Source organism: Martes martes (assembly GCF_963455335.1).
Source record: "Martes martes genome assembly, chromosome: 6".
Taxonomy (NCBI): domain Eukaryota; kingdom Metazoa; phylum Chordata; class Mammalia; order Carnivora; family Mustelidae; genus Martes; species Martes martes.
Genome location: NC_137893.1, coordinates 33,200,188 through 33,212,203, shown reverse-complemented (window position 1 = coordinate 33,212,203; position 12,016 = coordinate 33,200,188).

Here is a 12,016-nt window from a genome sequence, read left to right as displayed (position 1 = left end):
GGGAAGTATCTAGTGGTCCAGGTAATTCCAGAACAGTCCCTCCAAAGTAAAGGATGAGCTAGATTTCTTCAGGTTTTGGTGGCAGAATGTTCTGCAGCTGGGAGTACTGCTCTGATCCATTTATCATATGAATCTAAAAGCTTCCAAATTTAAGGGTGCCTGGGTGACTCAGTTGATTAAGTGTCTGACTTGATCTGAGCTCAGGTCTTGATTTTAGGGTTGTGAGTTCAAGTCCTATGTTGGGCTCCACATGGGGTGTGGGGCCTACTTAAAAAGTAATAATAATAATACTAATAAATGATTATATTATATAATTATATATAATTAATATATATTGATATTAATATATATTAATATATGATTAATTTATTACTATTATAATAATATAATAAAAGCTTCTAGATTTGAATGAGACCTAGAGCAAGAAATGATTTTGTGGATGGTCCATCTGTGGTTTGGGTAGCCTATTATTACTAAGCCATATGGCCAGGTGGACCTCACGTATGCCTCATGAATACCTGATATATACTTCATAAATACCTAGAGGTATTTATGGTGGAAAACCATGCTATATGGAAATTCTTTTAAGCCACAGTGGAAGAGTTGAAACATAGACCATTAAAGTTTTAGAGCAGCGATATGCCATATGTAGCAGAGAACCGTTCTACAGACAGACCTTAGCATGTTAGTGGGCCCAGGTAGAGCTGAAGCATTTGACTATGGGATATCAAGTGATCATGCAGCCAGAATGTCTCATCATGGGCTGTATAATTTCAGACTATCAAGTCATAAGATTTGATAGGGTGAGCTCAACATCAGTCCGTTATAAGGCATAAGTGATACATCCAGCATATGAAAGCTGAGGCAGATCCAGAGGGCTCATGAAAGATGCATAAACAAGGTAGCTAGAACTTCCTTTACCTATCACTGTTGCACCAGCAACCTCTTTTCAGCTCATACCAATGGTTTTATGATGGACACTGTGATGAACTTCTCGGCTTCCTCTTTGAGGGAGGGGTCAATGTTCCATCTGCCTGGGGTACTGTGAAGATACTCTCCACAGTTTCAGGGAATGCCTCAGCCACAGAGAGCTGCCTCACCCATGGTCACGCCCCTTACTGATCAATGCAGGTATAAAGTGCTGGTTATTTTGACCCATTTTAGGCTAACTCTGAAGGAACATTTAACTATCTATCAGAGATATTTATCTAGAGATCTAACTTCCTCCTAAGTTTAGCTTTGAAAGATGATGATGAAGGAAGGAAAGTCTACCAGTTTGGAGAGCTTTGGGCAGAGTTCCTGTTTATTGTGTAAAGAAAGATAAAGTTTAAGATAAAAATAATAATGGATTCATAAATAGTGATAAATAATTTATATGGTTAGTCAAGGGATCTGGCAGGAGCAATTCTGTGAGATTAAGGTTAAATATTTCTGGGAAGAAACATACATAGATGCATCTGTGGGAGTAGAAAGGATTCATGAAGCTCTTTGCACTGCACACTAGAGTAGACCCTTTATAAAAAAGCACTAAACAACCAAACAGACAGGATGGCTTGGCCAGCTGTTTTCAGTCATCCTCTCTCCTTGACCATGACAATGATGGTCATGTGATAGGCATGCAAACGGAAGGTCAATGCGCAGAAATGGAATCCATATGCACAAGAATATGTGCATTCTATTACCAGGACCTATCTAACTAATTGCTATTCGTGAATGCCAGACCTATCAGCAACAGAGATTAATGCTCAGTGTTCTCTATGATACCATTCCAGAAGGAGACCAGTTAGCCACTTAGTGCCTATTTGATTTAACTGAACTCTTTCTATCTTGAAAAAGGCAGAATTTATCCCAGGCAGGATTGACACTCATGGATTCAACTTTCCTCCCTATGGGACTTTTCCAACCTTGTATTCTAAGAGCTCATGGAGTATTTGATTCACAGGCATGAATTCACTGGGTAATAACATCTCAGACCAAGAGATACATTTGTGTGTGTGTGTGTGTGTGTGTGTGTGTGTGTGTAAAGAAGGTAGGGAAATAGGCATATGACCATGGGAACCATTGGTCTCATCACCTGCTGTACCCTTCAGAAACTTGTCCTGTTAGAATAGTTGGATGACCTTAAAGATGCAGGTGAGCTACCAATTTGGAAATGATACTTTATAAGGATGGGGCACAATTTTTCAGAATGTGGTATACTCTTAAACCAACATCCATTATGTACTACTACATCAGAAACAGACAGAATTCATGTTGCCATGGACTGAATTGTGCCCCTCTCTGCCACACAAAAAATTCAAATATTAAAGTCCTAACCACGAATGTGACTATTTTGGAGATAGAGCCTTTAAATAAATAATTAAGGTGAAAAGAGCTCATAAGGGTGGGGACCTAATCCAATAGGTCTGTTGTACTTTTAAGAAGAGGAAGAGATTCCAGGAATGCATGCACACAGAGAAAAGACTATGTGTGGATGGAGAGAAAATGGCCATCTGCAAGCCTAAGAGAGAGGTCTTAGGAGAAACCAACCCTGCTGGCACTTTGATCTTGGACTTCCAGACTCCAGAACAATGAGGAAATAAATTTCTGCTGGCTAAGCCAGCCAGGGTATCATATTTTGTTGTGGCAGCCCCAGCAAATTACACATGGCTTTGGGAACTAAGGAGTGAAAGGAATGGTCCTACTTATCATTCCTCTGGACCTGCTTGGAGAATTTGTGCTTCCTGACCCTGAAAGCTGAGTGTAGTGGTCCTGGGTTTCTAGAGGGATCCTTTCTACCTGTATACATAGTGAATGCAAAGGTACAACTGCTATCTGGTTGTTTGAGCAGCTAGTGCCAATAGAGGAGCAAACACACACAAAAATCTTCTTTGGGAGTCAGGCTACTGACAGCAGAACAGAACATGTTTGGGGACATTCAAGTGATTCACTGGGGTGAGTGAAGAGTGTCTCAGTCTTTGAATGGGCAAGTACAGCAACTATGGCCTTCCTTAGAAGAGCATTGTAAAAGGGGCTTGCTGCTCGGGAATAAGGCTGTGAGTTATTCTACTGGGTAAGCTACCGAGGCCAGCAGAAGTGCTAAGAGATACAGAGAGGAATATAGAATGGGTGATAAAGAAAGGAGATGAGTGTCAATTTTTTCCATAAGACCAACTGCAGCAGCGAATAAATCTTAAGAATTGTGATCACAGAATCCTTGAGAATCTGTGACTGGGTGGAGTAAATTTGTTGTAGGAAACAAATGCATTCAAGTGCATATGGCAGGTGCTCAGTTCAAATTCCCTTTCCTCTCCTCCTTTATTGTCCTTCATCTGCTGGAAGTATTGGCTACTCACAGCTCACAGCTGCCCTCTTCTCTGGAAATTTGCCCTCAGCTGAGGTTGTTACTTCACCCAGGAGGTTATGTGTCTCCTACTATTGAGTAGCTGGCACAGAGAATGACCAAAAAATAAGGGGTACAATAGACTGGCCTCTTGCCTCAAGAATGGGTTTCTTGGTGGTACAATTCATTAGAGTACAATTCATTAGAGTCTCACCCCACCTATGCTGGACATCAGGTGTAGCCATTAGAGACCATGTCTTTGTTTAATTTCACCCTACCCTTCCCCCCCCCCCCCCCCGTTTTTCCAGCTTCTATGTAGGCTCTGCCTGCAAAGTCCACACCCTTAGTAACCTTGTGCATTCACAAGGTTACTAAGGCTCTCTTAGGCTCTGCTTCCAGGGGACTGGGCCTAAGCAATTAGTAATAAAATAAACTCAAGAAGGCATGCCAGTAATCTCAGGTTGGTAGAGCAGTTTCTCTGAGCCCATCACTCTGCTATCACTGCCTGGGTGTACAATGACATAAGGCCTAACCTCTGCTTTCACTGAACTCACCATATAGTTTGGAAGTAAAAGCATAGATATGTGCATAACTTACACTTGCAGTTCAGTACTAGATGGAAAAAATTGATAAAAAGGTAAAACTGGAGCTCAGAAAAAAGGAATGTCGTTCTGAGAGATCTATCTACTTGAAGATAACTATCAGAAATTCTTGTTATTTAAAAGAATTTTCACTAACATAACTGGAGAATTTGTGTAAGGTTGACAAATATGTTAAAGTGGATAAAGTCAGTGAGGTGTTAATTTACTGCATTGATAAGGGATAAAATAAAGCATATAAATTTCCAAAATATTAGCATCTGAATCAGTGCTCTCATGCTGTAATGTATTCATTCAGAAATGAGCTAAAGCTCAAAGCACAGCGCCCTGATGCTGCTGTACTCTGAGGACAGAGCCCGGTGCGTCTTTTCCCCGGGAACTGCCAGATAGCAGCCATAGGGGGCAATACAAGCTCAGCAGTACCATTCTCAGCGCTCTGCCTGCGCCAGCTGAAACTGTCCTTTCAAGAGACTGCTGTTTTATTATTCTTGCTGGAAATTGGCTGAATCTTTACACTTTCACAATGTCTTAAAGTGCATAATTACTTTTGTTTTGGGGCAAGCCATCTGTAGAAATGGAGGTGTTGAGTGTAAAAGAACCAAAAATATGTATATATATATAAAGATACGAAGAGTAAATGGGGCTAGTGTTTGAGTTTAAAGGTGACACAGAAGTCGGACAGAAGTTTCTAGTTAGTCCAGTGGGAATCTAATATGTTCCATGAATTTTTGTTTGACAAATTCCTGTTTTCTGAAAAGCTCAGTTTGTGGAAAAGCAAATTGATTATTATTTAAGTTTTGTTATATTTCTTAGAGAGTTTGGTGTCTGAATATTGAGAATGAAGAGACAATTGTTGGACAAATATAATAGTTGTCACAAATCATTTTAAGGGGCATATGCATTTCATGTGTTTCTGTGCTCTTGCTTTATATTTCTAGCATACCAACATATGAATATGGATACATATTGATGAATATGATTTTCCTGCCCATCATTATAAAAATATCTTTCCTAGTTGAACTGTTAATGAAATGATGAGAAAATCTGAGGTGAACATTAGCAGTCTATTTTCATTTTGTTTCATCAAAAATAATCTATTTTACAATTACTATTTACTTGCAATAACCTGCAGCAAAAAATGATTTAATGTTCAATATGTGCATTAAAATGCACTTGCTTTTTTAATATGTAAAAGCTGATGGAAATTTCATTTAAGCACAATTCCTATATCACAGATTTTAAGCAAAATGAAAAGAAGTTAGGGTACCATTTAAACATGGCTATAAAAATAATTTCTTTCAGTGGCTGGAGGGAAGGAAGGATTGGTCAAAGTAATTTTTATCTTCGATGGGATTCCCCACTAGCCTGCTTTCTTACTTGGCTTAATGCATGCCACAATAATCATGCTCTTTCTTCCTAGCATTTTTCTAGCTCACAGTAATAAGAATAATTGCATGGTGTTTATATTCTAAAGTGCCTTTTCTCACTAAGCTCTGAAGTCCTTTCTGAGTATTAATTCTCACAAGATTTCTGTGTGGCACAGGGATGTGTGTTATTATCTTGTTTTTCCCCTTTCAACAACAAGGATAGTAAGACACATATGCAGTAAATGATACATAAGACAGAGTCAGGATGCTAGAAAATATCCTTCCAGTTCAAAAGCCAGGCCATGCTTTCTAGGAATTGCTAACACACTTAATGATTCAATCGTGACAATTAGAAGCTATCTTTTAAGCCTCGGTTTTCACTGGTAGAACATTAACATTGATAGGAACGAAAAATTTAATAACTTGGAGTAAGTTAATTCTATTGCATCCTAGGTAATATAGGGATTATAAAAAGCACATTGTAAATAACTGCAATAAAAGCAAGGTTATTGACAGTGATTCAAAGTATAAATGTTTAATGACATATGTAAAATTCACAATTAAAAACAAAAACATTTTAAATAATAGCTAGCCTAGAGGCTATAGGGGGGAAAAAGAGCTAGGTATATAATTTGAGTATAGTATCAAAGCTGTTCAAACTTAATGGATAGAGTTCAAAATGTTCAGATAGACCTGGAGCACAACATTACTCAATATATGTTATTTAGCAAGTATGTGAATAATATCTGTTGAGAATTCCTACCCAGATTATTTTAATCTTTTTTAAGGTATGATAATAGTATGGAAATTTCATATATTTAAGTTTTCTAACTTTTAGAGTAATTTAAAAGAGATCTATTCTTCTATTTATAAATGAAGTTATTTGAAGTTTGAAATTTGCTTCAAAATAAACCTGGAGGGTAAGATGAGTATATGAAACCAAAATGGCCATCAAATGATTACTGTTGAAGATATAGGATGGCTTCATGTAGTTAAGCGGGTTAAGTGTATTCTCCACTTTTTATGTTTAGTAGTTTTTATAGTAAAAATTTTTTAAATGTAAAAAATCATACCCATACATATTAGATAAGAGATTATTATGAAACTGTTGTAAGAAAATGCATCTCACCTTTCTGGATCTTAACTATATGGTAACCTCACCTATCAAGAACATAGGTCAAGAAATAAAGCATATCGCACAAAAAGGGGAGCCTTCAGAAATCAGTGTGAGTATTATTTGAAGCATTCAAATAAAAGATGCTGCTTAACTAGGTCAAAAAAATTAATAGTTTGAGCACTGACAGACTCAGGGTCAAAATATTTGTGCTAGAATTCTCTAGTTTGGTAATTTATTTCAATTCTGTTAGACTCCATCTCTTTGTATATAAAATGGATATGATAATATCTGCCTTAAAGGATTTTAATGAAGTTTGCATGTAATTAAATTTTTGCTTGGTACTGGGTAAGTGTTATATAAATGGTGGCTAGTAATTTTAAGCTTGATTATTTCATTTTTGAGACCACATGAACTACATGATTTTCAATGAAGAATGACACCCTTTCAGAACACTGGTAGGAAGACATTGTCAGAAAAAATCCATAAGGGGAAATAAGCTACTTTATAACTGCAGAATTTAGAGTCCCTTTTAGTAGAGGGACTAAAGCCCTACATTCCTTGCTAAAGCCTATGTATACCTTTGTATTACAACATAGGACAATATGTAATATAGTGATCATAGAGAATTATTAAGGGAACTTAACAGAGAAACCTAAAATCTCAGAGTCTTAACACAACAAAATTTGTTCCCCACTCATATCATAGTCCACCTAAGTCAGGAGTTCCTCCTGGATAGCTCTTTACCCAAACACCTTTCTCGTGACGCCATCACATTGCGGAGTCTTCTTGGAATTCTATCATGGATTCACTTCATTTGTTCAGTCAATACATAAAGGAAAAGAAGTCCTGTAGAGGGTTGTATGAGATATTTTAGGAGTCTTGCCTGGAGGTGAAATTAATATTTTCAACCCATAGTCCATTGTCCATGTTCCCAGCTACAAAGTGTGTGGGAGATATATCTGTATATCCACAATGTGGGGATGATAGACCATTGTCTCTGCTACAAAGACAATGAAGGAAGTGTTTCATCAATTCTAGGAGATTTTATACAAAAAAATAGTGTGAATTGTATATCTGTATGTAACCTCTGTTTGACTATAAGCTCTCTGAGACTGGGTATATGACTTGGTCAATTATCTGACTTATAGCTAGTACTCAGTCAATAGTGTCTGTTAAATAGTAGTTTCATTACGTAAATTAGTCCAGAAAGCCTGGTTTTGTAAAGATTCTGTATAACTTTATATTTATGGCATTGAAGGTTGGAAATAAGACTGTTAACTATTGAAGAGGAAGTCAGTTGTAACAGAAGCAATCCAGTGTAGTCTTGAATACCTTTGTACATTAGTTGCATAACAGAATCAATGCAGCTTCCTGTATTTGAAATATTAGAAACTTTTTGGATATTTTACTGGGTCACATAAATTATGGGCTTATTCCTTGGGCTTAAATTTTCTTAATAGAAATAAATATGAATTATATACAAGTTCTTAAAAAGGCATCTAAGAGTATTTATTAGTCTATTGCTTGCCTCTAAAAATTATCTGAAAGAGATGTCATTTTTCTAAGTATTCTTTTCCCTTCTAAACCTGGAATTTTAGGATTAAAAGAGAAGAAGCTCCACTCTCCTAATTTTCTACTGATAATCAAGAGAGAAATGAGGAGAATCTGATTCATTTACAAAAAAAGTAAATATTTTAAAATTCAGTGATGCATGATGTGTAGCAAACCAGGAATATTGCAGGAAGTAGGTATGCTAGCTTGAAGACCAGGTAGCAGAAGCATTCAAGACACAATGACGGAGACTCAGCAGCAGTTCATTATTTGAAGGTTAGACTTTGGACGATACCGAAAGGACAGAGTACTGTTAGTGCCAAAGGCATTTATAGGTCTCAGGCTTGAGGATGGATCAGACCACTGAAAAAGAGTTATAGACACTGACATAATTTTGAAAAAAAGATATTAGAGTGAAAGAAATGAGTAAATGTTTTTCTAAGTAACAGTGACAACAATAAAACAATAATAAAATCATTAAAATGTAACAGTTAACCCTGAAATGTATTGTAGATGTTGCTCTAGATATTTTCTCCATCTTTATCATCGATTCTGGTGAATCTTACTTCAGATCAATACTCTTATCACCTGTCTACAAAACAGAATTTCTAAAAAAGAAAACCAGTGTACAAAAATTATTGCGAAAAATAGTTACTTCCACTTATTTGAGATATAATGGTCCCTGAACCTTAGTGAAAATTGGAAACTGGTAGAAGGGTATTGAGAAAATAGAGATTTTTAAAATCATGGCTAAAAATAGGTGATTTTTGAGAAGACTTTAGATTCAGCACTATTTTCTTGAAAACCCAAAACCGTATCTTTCAGAGTCCTGGCATAAAACATCTGAGAAAGTTATTGTCAGAAGGTATTTGTCAATCTCAAAACAAACAAACAAAAAAACAATTGTCTTGGTAATTGAGATTATGTAGGATGTGTGATATTGGTTATATATTTTCAATAGCAATGGAAATCAATGTAAATTCTAAAATTTATGAAATAAAATACATTGTTGACTTTGTGTTATTTCAAATTGAAATTATTGGTTGAGCTTAATGGCAGTAGGCTTCTTTAAAGTAACTAAACTGACAACCAAAAGTGTTAAGTCCTTTCATGTCTTTCACCACCTAAAACATATCTTTGCATAATGAACTTTAAAATGCATGCTTTTTGTATCCCCTCCCATAGTTATCATTTACAGGTTTTAACTCCAGAAAGGAAATCTGAGAAATAATTTCTAAATAGTGTTTACCCTGCAGGCATGTGCACACACTCACACTTTAAATGTGCATCAGGAAACTATGTAAGGGTTCCGTCTTAACATATATATAGACCAAATTCTTTAATATCAAAGATTAGTCATTTTTTAAAAATTTTATTGAAATTAACCAGTATTGTAAAGTTGTCCTTTAGTGAGCTGACACAATCTAAAATGCCTTCATTTTTAGCCTATGTGGAGTTAAGTGTAAACCTTTGTATTGCCTTCTGCTTTCTTTCATGAATAGAATTTAGTTGTACTAAGGTAATGGTGCAAATTTACAGTATCTATAAAAGCACCATTATTGTATTGCTTTGCCTAATGCATTAGGAAGAGAAGATCACTTGGCAGACACCACATATCTACAGATGAACAAAATGCACTAAAATCAAAATTGCATTACTTTTGTCAATAATTTGTGTTATAATTTTTATGGCAAATATTAATGGAAAGGATCTCTTAAATAAAAATGAGTCTGACGTTTTCCTTTTGTTGTTGCTGCCCTGATTGTATTTATATCCAGTCATTTATTGCCCATTAAAGAAGTAATGCTATGTTAATGTAAGGGGGAAAAAATCAATGCTACTGAGATCAGTAGCTGTGGGGAAACAGTGCAGCAGCTGGTTTGCAAACAGCAAGCCCATATAGATCAATGAAATTACAAGCTAAATCTGCTGATGCTCACAAACTGCTCCAGTGGTGTGCTGTCTAACCTTTTTCAAGTTCAAGAGCCCTGGAAAGCCAGTGATAACTAAAGGGAAAGCAGGGCAAAGGCAACCAGGGGACAGTGACAATGCACCTGGAGTATTTTACTGTGATATGCGATGTTCTACTTTTGTAGATATCAGGATTACCACATATATTTAACCTATAGAAAAGCCCTATAATCTATAAGTGAGCCACACAGTTGTCACACTTCAGAAAATACCTTAAGAGAATTCTTTGACCTGGAACTTCAGAAGGCTATGTGATAGTTCATAAATCTTCTGTTAAGCTAGGTTCCAGAGCATATTAATCAGTAAGCTAATGTTGGGATTATAGAATATATGGTATGTTGGGTTTGGTGACTTATTGTAGTCTTCAAAATTTTGTTTATTATAAAGATATTATTATACACATTGAGCCACAGTTTGTTGATGATCAGACACATATACATTTAATATTTGAAAAAGACAACAAGCTTTCCATTTCAATAAAGTAATTTTTAAGGTCAATGTAAATGGCATTAGTAAGTATTTTTTTGTAAATGTTGAATTTTCCGCTTTTCTTTTAGTTAAGTCTTCCATGGGATACTCAATTGTATTTTAACTGCATTTCCTAAGACACAAAAACTTCAACATAAGGAGTATTAATTGACACAATAACAGGAAAGTCAGTATATAAAAGAGAATCATCACAACTTGTTGATAGATATAAAAAGCAGGCTAAATCTGCTTAAAACTGGAAGAGATCTTTGACATTGGCACATGTGACATAATTTTGCTATCATTTCGAAAGGATAAATGATTTTCCCCCAAACACACAGCTATTAAATAGTAACCTTGGAACTGAGATCCCAGCACTCTAGACCAAGGGCAGTGCTGTTCCCACCCATAATGCTACCATTAGCACTGATTTGGGTGGGAAAAAGGAAAAGAGTGTAGAAGGCAGAGGAAATTAGAACCAAGATTTATGTGAGATGCTTTTATTCAAATGTAAAGAGACATAATAGGAACACTAAAATCATGGAATAAAATTAATCACAAAACACTATTCCTACTAACCTCTTCTTAATTAAGTTGTTGACAAGAAGAAGAAAAATGTGTCTTCCCTCTTCCTTCCTCTCTCCCTCCCTTCTTAAATCAAAGAAAATGCAAAACAAAAATAGTGGTTACAGGACCAGCCAAACTCAACCCTGTCAGCAAGACTGACTGCACTTCATTTGTTCCTCATATATGCACTGCATAAAATGTCCTGAGAAACATAAGATATGCTTTCTTTAAACCCCAGTTCAGTAGTTATATTGATTTGAATCATTTTGTCTGTCTCAATCCTCTAAGATAGTGACACAATGTGACATGATTTTTACAGGACTAGCTCACTATGTAGTAGCAGAAATATCAGCCAAATACCATCAACTGGCAACTCTCATAGTTCAGCCCCCTTATTTAAATCTACCTTGATTTTTATATCCAAAATCAGTTGTTGATGCTTTTGGAGTGGTTTGTTAAAAATTAACAAAATTTTTGGGGCGCCTGGGTGGCTCAGTGGGTTAAAGCCTCTGCCTTCGGCTCAGGTCATGATCCCAGTATCCTGGGATCGAGCCCCGCATCGGGCTCTCTGCTCAGCGGAGAGCCTGCATCCCCCTCTCTCTCTGCCCCCTCTTCACCTACTTGTGATCTCTGTCTGTCAAATGAACGAATAAAATATAAAAAAAAAATTAACAAAATTTTTAACGGATGAGATAAGCAAGAGTTATTTTCTTCTCTATGTAAAGAATAATCATACTTGAGGTAAATTAATGCATTTTGGGAGGTAGACATTTAAAAAATGTCAATAATAATCAGAGGGTAGATACTACTTTCTAGGTAATTCTAGAATAAGCTAACCAGGAGCAATACCTATATCTTACATACTGATGTTTTAGGTACTATAAACCCTGCTAACAACACCAAGACGTACAATTTTACATTTTATTTGAAAATATCTAATTCTTGTGTTTTTAATTCTTCAAACTATGCTTATTTCTTTATTTTGCCATACTCATGAAAACTTTGAGGCAGGGAGATTGTATATAATTATTTTTATTACCTCCAATTCAGAGAG